The 17,630-nt window shown below is 39.4% G+C and overlaps 1 protein-coding gene across 1 annotated transcript in view; it reads right to left on the reverse strand.

The window, feature by feature from the left end:
• The window catches only part of LOC129734855 (potassium/sodium hyperpolarization-activated cyclic nucleotide-gated channel 1-like), a 196,864-nt gene that overhangs the window by 11,722 nt on the left and 167,512 nt on the right, over positions 1 to 17,630 (reverse strand). The gene's annotated exons all lie outside the window — the stretch shown is intronic.

Here is a 17,630-nt window from a genome sequence, read left to right on the forward strand (position 1 = left end):
TTTGTATCATCACACGGTTCCTCCCTGCATTCCTCCCTCCATTTCCCTGCTTTCTGTTGCCACCTGCAAGTAACTGTCCTTGAGTGTTAAACTTAGAACTACAGTATTTTGCAAAATGCCCTAGTTTGCTACATCAACAGCATACCAAACCAGAGCCATCACTCCTTCCTGACCTCGATCTCTTGGGACAGTCCTTTAAGTGACCTTCTTGCCCACGTGTGTAATAATGGCAGACAACCCTGACTGCATCAGCAAAGGTCTCTGCCAGATGCTCCATTTGGAAGGCAGCGGTTCCTACCTTCCCACATACATCCATTAATTCTATTAAAGCGAGATTACAATTTGCATGTCTGCAATCACCTTTGTGCAATCCTCATTCGCATTGTCCTTAGCTAATTGAACTAACAATGCTTCCTTAGCTGCCCCATTCTGTATTTGCTCATCCAAGGAGTCTCTCAACCTATCTAGGAATGACACATACCCCTCATTTGGACCTTGTTTTATTGTGGTCCACAATTGCTGTGGAGCGCCACGATCTGGGACCTGCAATAAAGCTTGGAGAGCTAACTCTTTTTCCTGCTGCAGGACTAAAGGATGTAAGCGAGCTTGTAACTGAGGAGAGTTAACTGGAGCCTCCCCCATCAATTGTGGAATCCCTGCCCCAAAACGTGGATCATCCTGGGGGTATTCTAAATTCATCAATGATTGCTCATTTGCCAAGCACCTCCAATTTGACTCAAAAAGTAACATTTGTATAGGGGGTCAATATAATTTGCACAATCATACAGCAATCATAAGCAGTAAGCTCTGCTGTGAAAAGACTACGTAACAATGATTGAGCGTAGGGTGAGCCTATTCCACACTGCATACAGGTTGATCTTAATTCTTTTATCACTCCACAGCTGAAAGGTTACCACTCAGGGGGAGCATTACCATCCCTTCAAAGCACTGGGCAGGCTAACACCCTGCCCCCCATGGCAGTTGTGGCATCAATATCGCCTTCCACAAGTGCTTGTTCCCACAACTTTTTCCAGAATTTGGCAGGATCTGGTCCCGATGCATTAATTCGGACTGGTTGTTGAACATGACCTGAGGTCTCCTCCAATAAGCCTATCACAGGTGGCTCAGGATCACAGTCAGGCAACAGGACAATGACTGGATTCCCCTGCCACCCCAGAGGGAAGCAACTCTGCCTGCTCAACCCAGCAGCGCTCTGCTACTCCTGTCAGCCCTGACTGTGTGAATCAGGCGATGGCAGAGAATCTGATGGCACCGAAGGTACCTTATTGGGCATCATCTCTGCAACCAGGGATGTGGGTATTTCAACTGCAGCCTTTGTCTCCCTGTCCGCTTCTGATTGTTCAAGTAAATCTAAGACCAATCTCCATGCTGTCAATGATGCTGTAGCAATTTTGTCCCCTCTCGTGGCAGCCCCAGAAAATAACTTTCCAGCATTTCATATCTGAATGCTGGAGACATTTTTCACCATAAATGGCAAATCATTCTTTTTACACCACCCCAGCAGAGTTCTTATTGCAGTCTCATCATACCTTATGCCTCTACTTTCAAATATGTCTATTAGCATTTTTAATACAGGGTTTGTCTCTCCATCCACTTCTGATTGTTCTAGCAAATCTATGATCAATCTCCATGTTGTTAACGAGGCTGTGTAGAGGGATTTTTAAAGGACCGAGGACATATGTTACCACTGTCTGGGTTGGACAACCCAGGCCTGTTAGTTGAAGCTGCAGAGCAGCTTTAAATTGTCCTTGGAACAAGCAGTGGGAGAAAGAAAACAAGCTATGCACAAACAAGAAGCCAGGTGCAGAGCAAGCCCTGAGAAACACGAAATCTAAGGTTGACTAAGGTGTTGTTTACCTTAAACTATCTCTCCCTTATGGAGGGTAGAGAGGGACCACCTGTTGTTATACATCACCAAACAGCGCGAGGGAACCAAACAACTACAGTTCCTGGTTTGAATGTTCTGTATAAAAATATGGCTTCAGGCGTATGGGAAGGACCTAATCCGGTGTTATTTATCGGTAGAGGTTATTTTTGTATCTCCACAGATAAAGGACCTACATGGATCCCTAGCAAGTTTGTGCGACCTGCATGTCAAGGTCAGAAGACAGAAGAGAAGACTCAGAGCGAGCAAACTGTCTATGTTGTAAAGGACGTAACCCGCGGATATTATGCCAATGTATGCTATGTGGGGTAAAACAGTTCTGTAAGCCAAAGTTTAAATGTAAATGGTGTAAAGAGTGTATGTGTTTGATTAATAACCGGGCATGAAGCAAGAGAAAACATACGACTAGTGTAATACCATGCTGATTGGAGACAGCATACATCATCAGAATCTGTGAAAGCACAGTTTTGTGGGGTGGAATGTGAAAAAAAAAACCAAACAAACAACCAAACAAATAAATTTTAGGAGTAAACAAGTTTGGTGGACTTGGTTTACAGTCTTGATGAATTTTATACCCATTGGCCAAAGTATTTTTGACACCTTGCCTAGGACAAACATATGGGTGACATGGGCAAATATCACAGGAATAACAGACTTTTAAGTCTGCAACAGGCAGACAACCCCTTTAGAATTTGTTTAATTGGTATTCCCCTGCAAGAGAATGAAACAAATGTTGATGGTTTTTGGAATGTTAAAACAGTGGATCTGACTTCCAATCAGAATGGTACATGTATGAGTCCAAACGGGCAATATGTTTGGCCTTCTCTGCGTAATGCAGCGTGGCAGAAGATAGTTATTGAGGATTTAAATCAGCCACATCATTTACCTTTGCAGGAGTTAGACCTATTGGCTAGCGTTTTACCTGTTGAATATGTTAATGTAACTGCAACTGGTATGGCAGACTGTACCCACATGTCATCACCACTTCAGCCCATGAATGGCACTGAAGTAATTTGGTTTGGTGACCCGTGGCAGTTATGGCTAACATGTCAAGGTGAACAGGGGTTTTATACAGGGTTTCAAAATCTAACCGGTTCACCTATTTGGAGTAAATTGAAAACTGAGGGGTTTCCATAAAGATGTATCAGGGGGTTATCAGTTGCCACCGGGAGTCTTTCTGATATGTGGGGACAGAGATAGTGTTGATGTAGATAGTGTTAGGCATGCTACATTACAAAATAAAGCTGCAGTAGATTTTTTTGCTATTAGCACATGGACACGGTTGTGAAGGATTTGGAAGGGATGTGTTGTATGAACCTTTCCGATCATTCCATATCGATGCACAAGAAGTTGTCACAACTGCAGGGAAACATGAAGCATATTCTTGCTGATGATAATCCCTTTGATTTTTTCTTTAGCAAAGGATTATATAAACTTCAAGCAATTAAAAAAAAATCAATAGGCTTCTTGAGAAATGGATAATCCTTCAGAAATGGAATAATTTTCCAGCTCTGTGTTGACTTAACCATCTCTAATACAGAAAACAGAGAGAAGCTATTTCATATGATAAAAATGTGATTGCTTTAATAGATACATTTGTATGTATGTCTCCTTTGTCTTTATTAAACTCTGGAAAGCATAAAATACATCTTTCTGTAACTATTTTTTTAACTTTTTAAAATATTATTTTTATCTTTTAATATATTATCATTAGTGCATAAAATGGAAAACCCAGGGATATGCTGCTTTTTGTTATAGCCACTAAAATTACTAACACCAAGTCTTATTATTAGCCAGAATGTAACTTACACAAATTAAATAAGTTTCAGTAATTTATTTTCTCTACAATAATAATAAAATGCTATGCCAGATAGCTATATAAGGGTTTTTTTCACAAAACAGTATTTGCATTCACAATAGTCAAGACTGTGGAGGGGAAAAAAAAAAAGAAAAAGTAATTCATATCCCACAAATCCATATCTATGGAGTGGATGGAAATTAAAAGGCTCAGGTAACACTTAGCTCAGAATTTAGTCCTATATTTATAAAACTTTAAAATATAGTCACTCCTCAACAAGAACATTACCGCTTTTAAAGGTTAATCATAGATTAATAGCAGTATTGTGTAGGTTAAAGTAGTAAGATTAATTGTTAGCAGCAGTGAAAACACAGGTGCAGCAATTACAATATAACCAAGTCCATTGTATGATTCTTTCCATGACTGATTTAGCCTTCAACTGAGTTAATCAGTAGATAAAAATAAATGTATATGTTAAACAGTAAGTAATAATCAAATAAGCCTGTCAAATGATTGTTATTAGATATAAATGACTTTTATGATTTTGAGTCAAGAAGAGAACAGCATGATCTTCGTGATCGACAATTGGATTGAACGATGAGAATCAGCTGATGGATGAGAATTCAAAGTACTTTCCAGCCGACCAAGAAGAACAGAAGAATCAAAAAGATGATGAAACTTTAGGTGGACTCTTATGATTGCACTTTAGGGATTATGTAATTGCTTTAAAGAAACCTATATAAAATGTAAAATTAAAAATTTCGAGTTGCCACTCACTGAGGTGATGGCCCAACTCTGAGTTGCGATTAAAAGCAAACCTAGAGAAACCCATTTGGCTTGTGGAAATTCTTTAACAACCGCAACAAAGGAGTGAATTTAAGGAGGAAGGGAAATGGAGGCAATAACTGCCTTTTACAGCCAGGTCTGTAATCTGGACTGTCCAAATGAAAAGTATGCAAAACCTACATCTTTTCCTACCTTATTTACACTAAATATGTAATTGCAGACAAGACAGTTTGTCAGACTGAGCAGGCAGATAGTGCCTGCATTACCTCTTCATTTAAAACCTGCCAACAATTGTCTGTAAAGTTGCTTTCAGATATCTGGGCTCATAAACTGGAGAGAGGCTTCATGAAGGAGGCCTGGATACACTGCTGAGTAGTTACTATTTTGAAGAGGGACTGAAAATGTCCAATTACAATTAAGGGTCCAAAATAACTTCCTTAAACCCTCAGTTTCAGTCTCCTGTCACTTTTTGAACTCTTTACCTAAAGTTAATGTAAATTTAACTATTTGTGATAGCTGTTGCCTTTATATATCCATCCTATTTAAAAAAATAAAAGAAACTGGGTCAGTTTCTTTCACATTTTAATTACCTGTTTCCAGTCATTTGATTTCTGGCTCTGAAGAACCTGACACATGAGTTCTCAGCATTGTTTATTTTTTCAAATTTTATTTAATTTAAGATGGCAAATAAAAGAAATAATAGAACATGTGCCCTAACCAGCAAGGTTAATATTGTCAACTTTTTAAACAGAAAAAGATTTGAAAAAGGTGAATTGCATCCCTATTAATATAGCAATTAAAAATGTAAAATTTTATCTCATTCAGTAAGCTAGAGACTCATGCTTACTGACTTGTGTCATTGCATGTTAGGAACATGATTCTTGTTTGCAAATACCTGTCCCTCCTTGCCAGCACACTTACGGAATGAGATAATTTCTCCATCATGAAGATATGTCATATATCTGAAGACAGGAAGAGAATTAAATGGGGACTGAAGAGAACATTTGCTTCTATGTTTAAAGACAGGGGTCCTCAAACTACAGCCCGCGGGCCGGATACAGCCCCCCCAGGGTCCTCAATCCGGCCCCCGGTATTTACAGGACCCCCCCCACCCCCCCCGCCGGGGGTTGGGGGGGGAACCAAGCAGCCGCAGATGACTTCCTGCCACTTCATCCGCGCGTCGGCCCCCTGTTTAAAAAGTTTGAGGACCCCTGTTTAAGGATGACATAATGATACGGTATAATAGCCAATAAGTAATAATGATGGTTTTAATCTTCTTGAGGAAGGAAATGGTCAGTAGGACAAAGAAGCAGATGATAAGGGATATCAGCACCCCCCACAAACAGTATTACACCAATCCCTTTCATTCAGAATGTTATAATTTGGGCACAATCACCACATTTGAAAAAAGGAATTTTTGTCCCCAAAGCCTCTCTGAAACAAGAAGGAATGTTCAAAACAGATGAATTGGAAGCAGCTGGAGATGGCTATCCGTGATCAGTATTTCATAACCATTTTCCTGATCTAAAATAAAGGTGAAAGCTGATTATTAGGTCTTTTGCTATATTTCTTTCCCTTACTCTTTTCCCTAAAGGTCTCCCTCCAAAGCCTTCATTTGTTTAACCTTTGTGTATATATGTCAAATGTTTGGTAGAGTAAGTGGTCTAATTAAAGAGGTTCTATTCTTATTTTATTCTAATTGGAAGAGAGGTACATTTATTTCACAAATTTCCTGGGGGGATATTTTTTTTTTTTACAAGAATTGCCTAACTTTCATTGACCCCAACATTGATAGGATTTATAGATAAATACTTATTTTTTTAAAACAAAGTCTGCTAATGGGTGAGCAACTTCTCATATTTATTTAGGGTTTGTCAACAAGCCTAAAAGTATGTGCCTTTCTTTGATCCAAATTTGTCTTTTATGCCACCTACTGATAAGAAACCCATTTCTTGGAAAAACTTGTGTTCTTATCAGGCCATTTCATTGAGTAAGGCTTAATACACTACTTGATAGCAGCACTGACAAAAGCAGTGTGATAACATGTTACTATTTTGGATGTTTTGAGACTTACTCAGAACATGCCTCATCATTTCCATGTGAAATTCATTAAAACAATTTGGAAGGACCTTTAAAATATTATCTACTGTGTATAGGTAAATGTTAATACAGAGAAAGACATTTTAGGCATATATTAATTTTCAAGGCAGGCTTGGATACAATAAGTGAATCAATTTTAGCCATTCTCTAATGACTTACAATTTTTTACAAGACTGATATATAACAATTTTTTTTACGGCCTCATATTTCCTGTAAAGTTAATACTGATACACTATTAAGCATATTTCAAATTTTTATGCTTTATATATATTGACAGTAGAATTTAATTCTTTTCAGAAAGGTTGTTAGTCATAATTACACTTACATCTAGACAGGCAGCCAAATATACATGGTTAGAATACAATTGCCTTTATAAAAAGTGGCATATTATCTGCCCAGAGAGATTTTACATTCCATCCTGACCTGTCTTTTCTTTTTTTCTATCTGAAGGTACTGCAAATAGCTGTGTCCAAGTTTTCATGACTAGAGCAGAGGCAGCAATATTTCTTACATCCTGCCTATTTTCTCTTGTTAACTCAAATTCTCCTGAGAAAGATCTGATAGAAGAGAACAGATAGAAGAGAAGCTTAGAATCATTATATAAAATAGAAAGTCCTTATTTTATCTTCAATGCTATTTATAATAGAGCATCCATATATTTTTATTCTACTTTGATGAAATGTTCTTTCTACCAAGAGAGACTAGGATAGTCTATTATCTTTTAAAAACTCATAATTTGGATGATATTAATTTAATTTTCATATTAAAAAATAACCTTAGATTTTGAGATAATATGCCTAAGTACAGATTCAGCTTTTATACTGGCTGGGTCAAAGTCCAAAAGTGTCTTTGTTCCATTCATTTATGCCTACTTTTGTTCAGATGGTGTAAGAGTCGGTCTAAAGAGAACGATATTGTCTCAACATTGCTAACAGAGACCTGGAGATAGAATGTGGTCCTCATGGACACTGAGACGCAGAGACCCTGAAGAAGAACTGCATGGTACGAGGAGTACTATGCCACTCCCTGATACCTAGCGCTGGAAGGAACAACTATGATAAGGTCGCATAACAACTGTTGTCGTTACAACAAACCATAACATGCGTGATAACCTTGCTCGAGAAGCAGAGACCGACAACAATCTATGGGCCAGAGAAGGAGCAACATGTATTGCTCGGCATAAAAGAGGACTCTTTAGCAACCGAATTTTAGGAGATCTCCCCCACCAAGGATCGTGATAATCGGAAGAACCGGCAGGACGCTGCCTGGACCTGGGACCATAGGGACGCCTTGGACCCATGGTGGTAGCTATAATCCTCTTTCCTTTTTCTTTTTACTTTATCTTTTCCTTCACTTTCTGTCTTTTTACCTATTGCACGCCACTTTACGGGCAAACAATAAAATTGTGCTGTTTAATTGAAGCATAACCCTTTGGCGTGGTAGCCTTGATTTTTGTGCTTCAAGATCATAGTAAACGAACCATCACAAGTCCACTGAGTGGACCGTGACAGATGGATGCCTGTTGCCTTTGAAAAAAAGCCACTTAGTTCCTTATGTATTCAGTGTTATGCCCTTGTCACCCTGAGTTTGGCAAAAAATAACAGATACAAATTAGACTATTCAACTTGAATTTAAATGGACTGTAAAAATATTGCACTTCATTATTTTCCATTAAATTATTAAAGAAATTATCAGAGACTCTCAGTTCTGAATCAAATATTTAGATTAAATATTTAATCTATACTCAAATATTTAGTTTAAATTCTACTGTGTAAAAGTGAAGGTACTTGCAAAATAATCTTTTGGTTTATCTGTATTGGTCACTTCAGATTTCCAAGCTATACTGATGTGACATTTTGCTTGTGTCTAGTATTGACACTATTAGATATAAAAACTAAACTAAAAGCTATTTATAATATTCATGAATGCACAAAATCAGAATTAGAATTTAGTTTGAATACTTTGTTATTTAGATACTAGAAATTATTAGCATTATTATTAACATTGTAAATATACATTTTAGATTTTGCTAATTAATAAAACTCCTAAAACCATATCCACTTATACCTTCTAGCATTGCAGAGTAAGTTATTTTCTTTCTAACTTCTTTAAGACTCTTAGACTTTTAAAAAGGATAAATAGCAAGTTCTTCTGACTGCATGGTGTTTTCTATATAAAATATGTTGTCAAAAGAACAACATAATGCAGAACAAGGAGTTGTGCTATACTATTAGGAAATTGTATACGCAAAATGGCAGACTAGTCTGTGCCAAAAAAATTCCAATTTTAGGACCTCTTGCAGACAATACTTTTAGAGAAATGTTTTTTACTGTTCACCTTAAAAGTATTTTATTAATGAGTTGGTAAGGAGATGGGGAGATTCTGCTCCTTTAAAGCAGTGTGCTTGCGATTAAGAATGTGAATGATCACACCTCAGGGAGGCTAGTTATAATTAATTATGTATTTCAGTGCAGTACTGAATTGGAGTATGAATACTGAGAGACTTAATTCACCACTACCTTGAATAAGAAGTAGCCATATGCAGTGTTTTTGCAAAATGTAAAACTGTATCATATAATATTGTCCAGGTATAAATTTGTCCTGGTTTTGGCTGTGACAGAGTTAATTTTCTTCTTAGTAGCTGGTGCAGTGCTGTGTTTTGGATTTAGTATGAGAATAATGTTGATAACACACTGATGTTTTTAGTTCTTGCTAAGTAGTGCTTACTCTAAATCAAGGACTTTTCAGTTTCCCACGCTCTGCCAGTGAGCAGGTACACAAAAAGCTGGGAGCAAGCACAACCAGGACAGCTGATCTAAATTAGTCAAAGGGATATTCCATACCATAGAACATCATGCTCAGTATATAAACTGGGGGAGTTGGCCAGGAGGTGCCGATCACTGCTTGGGGACTGTCTGGGCATCAGTCAGTGGGTGGTGAGCAGTTGTATTGTGCATAATTTGTTTCTCGTGGGTTTTATTTCTCTCTCTCTTTTTGTTATCTCCCTTTTCATTACTATTATTACTAATATTATTGTTATATTTTACTGTATTACAATTATTAAACTGGTCTTAACTCATGGGTTTTACCTTTTTTCCAATTCTCCTCCCCATCTCACCAGGGGAGGGGAGGAGTGAGCGAGTGGCTGTGTGGTACTTGGTTGCCAGCTAAGGTTAAACCACAACAAAATTACGAGGTGTAAAGCAGTGAGTGGTCAGGCACTTTAACAGCATTTTCTCTATTTATCATCAATATTATACTGCAAATTCTTAAAAGTAGACCATCAAAAGGAAGTACCTAGAGTGTACCCAGAAAAAAAAACAAAGTGGCAAAATGTAATCTGAAGTGACTCAACATTTCACATGGTGTTATTTTCCAATACACTGGTCTAAAATATACTGACAGTTGCTGTTCAGAAATGGGGAAAAGCTCCATCAATAATAGGTAGGTCAAAGTAGTTCTAACTGGCCTTCTACAAACTGAAGCAATGCAAGATACAATTTCAAGTGTGTAAGGATAGCTGTTAAAACAGTTGTAAGGAACCAATATATTAATAATTGCCCTAAACATTTCTTGGTGCACATATTCAAGTGGAACTGGTGAAAAAAGCGGTTCTGCTCAAATTGGAGAGGAATTAAAATGAGCTGTTGCTGCAAAGTGAGTTGCTGTTGCCTAATTTGGTAACCCCAAGGTGGTACAGGATGGAATGGCTTTAGGTCTCATGAAGGTGAGATCTAGCTAGCGCTTCCTGGAAGAGACTTCTGTGGTAACATAAGGCAACTGCTCATGTGCACAGCAGGGGTTGCTGAAAGCTTTTGGGGGCGCTCACCCCTCACGACTGCTGATGAGGACAACTTGCGACCACCACTGCTCACATGTTGAACTTGTGCAGGCACAGACCACACCCACCCTCACTTTGTATGTAAATGAGGAGGCATCCTCTTGAGAGCATAAACCCGAATTGATGAAAGCTTGGGTGGGACCTCCCCACCAAGATGCCTAGGGTGAAGAGGACCAACGGGATGCTGCTGGATCCATGGGTGGTGATCTCTCTTTTCTCTCCCCTCCCCCCCCCCCCCTTCTTCTCCTCTCCTCTCTTTATTGAATAGTGACAGCGCGTGGCACGGGACTTGCTTATCCAGTTAAAGTAATCACTATTGAGCTATCGTATCTAACCACATCTTGTATTTTGTATTTATTAATTATAAAACTGGTTGGTTGGTGTCATTTCATCTTAATTCAGTCCAAGGGTATCACGAACTTAGTCATTGGCTCCAAGGGGAAGGAGGTCATCCTAAACAATTCCTTTTGGGTTGTGAAAACAGTACTAAATAATTTAGACAAAATAAAATATTTTAAAATCTAAAGTATTCCATGAACTAAATGTTATAAAAATAAAGGGAGGAAAAGGACTTTCCAGAAGGGAAGGAGAACTTGCAGAGCCAGAGCTTATGATGATGATTAAAGGAGCTCTAAAAGCCACACATGGAACCAACTGAGTAAGAGGAATGGAATTCTTGGAAAGGAGTTCTTTTACTAAAACCAACTTCTCTTTAGTTTATTAAACTCCTGCATATTTGTTATTAATCATAAGACATTTGAATCACCAACATATATAATATTATTATGGAATGATTCTGATATCATTAACTCCAGCAAAAATCAGAATTGCCTCGTATCAGTGGTATTACACCAGTTTATATCAATGTATATTGTTATAATGTAGATAACATTAGTATTAAGTTCATTACACACATTATTTCTGCTTTGTAAAATCTCAGTAAATTATGAACTATGCTTCTCTATAAGCAAAAGACCCATATTTTTGTGCTTCATCTATAAAGACTTCAAAATATTTGCTTTTTACCAATTTTATGTGTCTAGTGAGGAAGAAATATGCAATCTGTTCAGTAATTCCTCTTATCACAAGAAGTCTATCTAAAACAATTATCTGGTACTCAGAGGAAAAGGTTCAGTAGGACTGAAACCTGGCAATTTCCTCCTTACCATTTACTACTGGGATTATAGCATAAATGAGTTTGAAATATAGAGGTATTAAAGAAGAGAAACAAAAATATGTACTGAGACAGACAAAAAAATTGGGGATGTCTCATTCTCCACTGCTATATACTTAACAATGACTTTAAATTTTCAGTATTAGAAATTGCAAATACTCAAAACCATGGACCAGATGACAAAAAAATTAATTTAGCCATCACAACATCCTGCTGAACAGAGAGCTTAGATGGAACTCATGGAAAAAAGGAGAGTTTACCACCTTTGGAAGAAGGGGCAGGCAGCTCTGGAGAACTATGAGGATGTCACAAGGTTATGCAAGGCAAAGATCAGAGAGATGAAAGCCCAGCTAGAACTCAGGCTGGCCACTGCCTCAAAAGATTAAAAAAAAAAAAAAAGTTTCTACAAATACATTAGAAACAAAAGGAGGGCCAAGGATAATCTCCATCCTTTATTGGATGTAGTGGGGAACATTGCCAAAAAGGATGAGGAAAAGGCTGAGGTACTTAATGCTTTCTTGCCTCAGTCTTTAATAGCAAGACCAGTTACCCTCAGGGTACTCATCCCCCTGAGCTGGAAGACAGGGATGAGGAGGAACAGAATGAAGTCCCCACAGTCCAGGAGGAAATGGTTAGTGACCTGCTGCTCCACTTAGACATGCACAAGTATATGGAGCAGGATGGCATCCACCTGAGTATACTGAGGGAGCTGGCGAATGAGCTCACCAAACCACTCTCCATCATTCATCAACAGTCTTGGCAAAGTGGAGAGGTCCCAGAAGACTGGAGGTTAGCAAATGTGATGCCTGTCTACAAGAAAGGTAGGAAGGAGGATCTGGGGAACTACAGGCCTGTCAGCCTGACCTCAGTGCTGGGAAAGGTTATGGAGCAGATCATCCTGAGCACTATCACATGGCACATGCTGGAAAACCTGGGGACCAGGCCCAGCTAGCATGGGTTTATGAAAGGCAGGTCCTGCTTGACAAACCTGATCTCCTTCTACAACAAGATGACCCACCTAGTAGACAAGGCAAAGGCTGTGGACCTTGTCTACCTGGACCTTAGTAAAGCCTTTGACACCATCTCCCACAGCATTCTCCAGGAGAAACTGGCTGCTCATGGCTTGGATGGGTGTACTTTATGCTGGGTTAAAAGCTGGCTGGCTGGCTGAGCCTAAAGAGTGATAGTAAATGGAGTTACATCCAGGTGGCAGCCGGTCACAAGTGGTGTTCCTCAGGGCTCAGTATTGGGGCCAGTCCTGTTTAATATCTTTATCAGTGATCTGGACAAGCGGATCGAGTGCACCCTCAGTAAGTTTGCAGATGACACCAAGTGTGGGGGGAGAGTGTTGATCTCCTTGAGAGTAGGAAGGCTCTGCAGATGGATATGGACAGGCTGGATTGATGGGCCGAGGCCAATTGTATGAGGTTCAACAAGGAGAAGTTCTGGGTCCTGCACTTGGGTCACAACAACCCCATGCAATGCTACAGGCTTGGGGAAGAGTGGCTGGAAAGCTGCCTGGTAGAAAAGGACCTGGGGATGCTGGTTGAAGGCTTGCTGAACATGAGCCAGCAGTGGGCCCAGGTGGCCCAAAAGGCCAATAGCATCCTGGCTTGCATCAGAAATAGTGTGGCCAGAAGGACAAGGGAAGTGATCCTCCCCCTGTACTCAGCACTGGTGAGGCCACACCTCGAATACTCTGTTCAAGTTTTGGCTCCTCACTTCAAGAGGGATGTAGAGGTGCTGGAGCATGTCCAGAGGAGGGCAACAAAGCTGGTGAAGGGTCTGGAGCACAAGTCTTATGAGGAGCGGCTGAGGGAACTGGAGTTTTTTATTCTGCAGAAGAGGAGGAGATTCAGGGGGGATCTTATTGTTCTCTACAGCTACCTGAAAGGAGGTTGTAGGTAGGTGGGGGTAGATCTCTTCTCCCAGGCAACAAGTGACAGGACAGGAGGAAATGGCCTCAAGTTATGCCAGAGGAGGTTTAGACTGGATATTAGGAAAAAAAAATTTCATGAAAGGGTGGTGAAGCATTGGAACAGGCTTCCCAGGGAGGGTGGAATCTCCATCCCTGGAGGTATTTAAATACACATAGATGCAATGGTTAGCGACATGATTTATTGATGGACTTGGCAGTCCTGGGTTAACGGTTGGACTAGATGATCTCAAAGGTCTTTTCCAGCCTAAATGATTCTATGATCCTCAAAATATAATTGCTTACATTTTTTACCTGCCTCGCGATTCTTGTCTGTCCCAGGAAGGCTGAATTCAAGTGTGTGCATATCAATCTTATAATTCAACTTAGCTGTAAACACATGCAGTCAGGTTTCCCTACTTGCTATTCAAAAGGGATAGGTGTAAGCACCTTCTCCCTCACTTTCCAGCTTCTGAAGGTTGCTTTAGGCATGTTCACACATTCTCTTCCTCCTTGCATTTTCTTCCCTTTCTCATCAGTCTCATGCCCATGACATTGTGCTGAACTCACAGTTCCTCTATGTCATTTCTTTGCACCACTCACAACCTAACTCCTACCCACACAGTCCTCTCTCTGTTGACCTCCATTTCACCCTCCACACTCTTCTGACCTCCCCTATGTTTATGTCCTATGTCTTAATATAATCTACCTTCTCCTGACCATCCACTCTCTCCTGACATTCTTCATTCACATTGTACTCTGCCCATCCTACAGAAGCAGCTGGGAGAAGGTTATAATTTTAATTGAGAGCAACCTTGTTTCCTTGTATGAAACATGTATCGGTCTCAGTGGGAGAAGTTCCATTCTCTTTTTTTTTTGTAAAGAGAAAAGACCTATTCACTGCTTTGCTATAATTGAATTTTCAGTTCCTGATAATGGGGAAGTGAAGATATTTTAGAAAACAGGAGGGAAAAGAAAAGTGAAGGAAGACATCAAAAATCCATAGATGTTTAGGAAAAATGAGTATTGCAAAATTTCCACAAAAATTATAAGATATGGTCCTGAAGAATCCTCTAAAAGCAGCTATAGAGTATTAAAACCCTGGAATTATCCACCGGTAACTGTGGATTACAAAATTTTACTGATGTAGAAATGAATATATAACTGAGCAATATAGTGAAAATTAGCATCAAAATCAGCATTCATTATCTAATTCCTTTCCCTTCTATAAAAACTCACACAAGCACATCATGTAAGGACAGGAATTCTAAGTTAGGGCAATAAAAAGTTACTGTTTTCTTTAAATGTCAGTAGAAAGAAAAGAAAAATGGATTGTCCTGAATCTTTATGAAACAGTTCTTCTACTGATCCATGTCTGTTCAAGACAATTTATGGCACTCTCTAAAACATATCCTCTTTGGTCTGTTTTCTGAACATATTTATTTATCTGTTTTGTTATTCCAATAATTGGAGGACATTGGTTTTTGATATGTTGACTGCAGATCTGAGGGAGTGTAGACTGGTCAGTATTTCTCACTTCTTCCCTTACATGTTTTGTATATTCTGTCGAAGGGGAAGCGGGGGCAAGGGTGGAGGGGTACACGGCCTAGGGAAAAGGATAGTACCAGAAATTACTTTCAAATTCACATTAGTACTTGGAGTAGATATGTAGGGTGATAATATCCTTCAATTAGGATACTGAAGGACAAAAAACTTGTTGGGATCTAAATTAGCATCCTACATGTTGCTGGGCTAAGTAATGCTCCTGCACGCAAAGTTCAAGAAAAATAGATTAATGAACACGCATAAAGGTTAAGGGATAGAATGCTCTTGCCACAGGAATACCAATGAACAAACCACAGTATTTCTGTGGCCACTGTCTTGTACTTAGTCCTTCCCTCCAGAAATGAGAAACCAGTGAGCACAGATGAGGAAAGAGGCAGGCAGTAATCAAGCCCAGATCTATGGAGTACTCTCTAGAGTCACCATTCTGCACCTCCCTCAAAAATCAATGTAAAGCAGAGGTGAAATGTAGCCTGATCAATCAATTCCATTGATGATTATCCAGGCACATTCTTTTTGAGAATTTCTAAGCAATTGTAAGGTTTATCTAGTTACATGTGCAACTTATAACACCCAGATCCATAGGGAAGCCTGTTTTTTAATTAAGAACAAAGATCAGGCATGAGGATTTAATTGTTCAGTAGCATCTCAGTCTTCAAACCTCCAGCTATTACCTCTCTTTATTACTGCAACTTTTGGTTTTCCAGGCTCTCACTCTCCCAACAGTCTCCATTCAAGCCTCTCCCAAATACTGGCCACACAGCTTCAGCTCTTGTTAAATCATGGCTTTCACACTAAACTCCAGTTCTCCAACAACTCTGGGGTGTCAGAATTTTTCTATTAATACAATGTTGTCAATACCCAAACATTTTAAATATTGTAAGTTTGATAAACATTTTCCAAATCCAAGGTGGGATGTCAGTGAAAACCCTCCACAAGTTCTCAAGGCAAGCCTGCATCTCCAGGGACGACTCCTGAATCTCCCCAGAGCCAAGGGCCTCTGTGAAACCCAAAATCTAGGACATACCTGACATCCAACGGTTAGTATCTCTGAGCTGGGATTGTGAACTTCCAATTCATAAGACATTTGAAAAAAAGATCTGTTTAGGTATGGCACATCCCTTCCACCTGTGTCCTTCCCATGCTTGTGAGAGCACAAGTGTTGATATTGATTTATTGGGTCACAACTGGGAGCTATACAGTTGAAATTATAAACTGCAGCTTCTTAAATGGTATCTCAGCCTCAGATTTTGCATGTCTCCATTAGGCAAAACAAAAGGGTTATTTGCCTTAGGATTTGAACACAGGCTTATTCTTCCAGCTTGGTATTATTCTACTGTGCAGCACTTCTTATGCTTTGGTCAGGAAGCTTTACTCAGATTATGATACACATTTCAGGGAAAGAACATCTTTTCCAGAGAGAAGAGAATATTAGATTATTTTTAGGGTTTTTGCTTTGACAAATCAAACCTTTTCAATTCACAGTTATCTGATGTGCAGCTTGTTTCCTCTCTTTTCAACTGCAGTCAAATAGGTATTTCTTCTCCAGGGTCTGAAACCTACTTCTGGGAATTCACAATGCTATATGGTATTCTGTTAAAACAGATCTGAATCACAACACTTTGGATCTCAGGGCACTTCCTTTCTCAGGTTCTTTCTCCCTGCATCCTCTCCTCTCCTCCCCTCTCCCTCTCCCTCTCCAAGCAGCTATTATCTCCCATTTGCCTGAGCAGCTGTTTGGTTTGGATGCATTTGCCCCAATTTTTGCACCCCTTGTCTCATCCCAGCTGTAGTTTGGATGAAAAAAACTGCTTTGGTATGCAATGTAATAAGTTCTTGTGGTTTCTGGATATTGCAAATAGCTTATTTTTTGTCTGCATTCCTGCTAAGAAGGGTATTGGGTGAACAGGATAAGCTAAGTACTTGCACTGCAACAACAGGCTAACAGTTATGTAAAATACTTTCATGTGCAATGTCCTCTGATCCTCTGCTAGTTCAGAGGAGTATTATGGCCAGATTCAGCACACAGGCTCTTGCAAACTCATTTTCATAAACTAGGGCACTGCTAAGCATAGAGAAGACCAAGACCAAGGTTGCTTTGTTTCTTCATCCTCAGCATTTACCTTTTCTTTCTCCTTAATCTCCTGTCTTCAGCATCTACAGTTTAAGCCCATGGGATAAGCAAAAGACTTCTTTACTAAAGTGCTTCAACAAATACTGGTACAAATCACCTTCCAGAGGCTACTGCAGAGTGACAAGGCCTGGTGGCCAGATCAGTAGGAGTTGCTTTAGCGTATTATTCTAAAACAGGATTAGTTAAGTAACTATGGCCCAATTCAAACACTGAGCCCAATTCAGTTTTCTAAGCTTCCCACTTCTGTATAACAGCTAAATGCCACCGATTAGGATTTCAATTGAACAATTTGTGAAAGGCTTTTGACTCAGTTCTGGAATAATTCATGGGACTCAACAGAAAATTAATACAATAACCAACTAATTGTAACTCCCATGGGCAGCAGTGGTACATGCAAATGATCAATCAGGTCC

This window comes from Falco cherrug (genome assembly GCF_023634085.1).
Source record: "Falco cherrug isolate bFalChe1 chromosome W unlocalized genomic scaffold, bFalChe1.pri SUPER_W_unloc_1, whole genome shotgun sequence".
Taxonomy (NCBI): Eukaryota; Metazoa; Chordata; class Aves; order Falconiformes; family Falconidae; genus Falco; species Falco cherrug.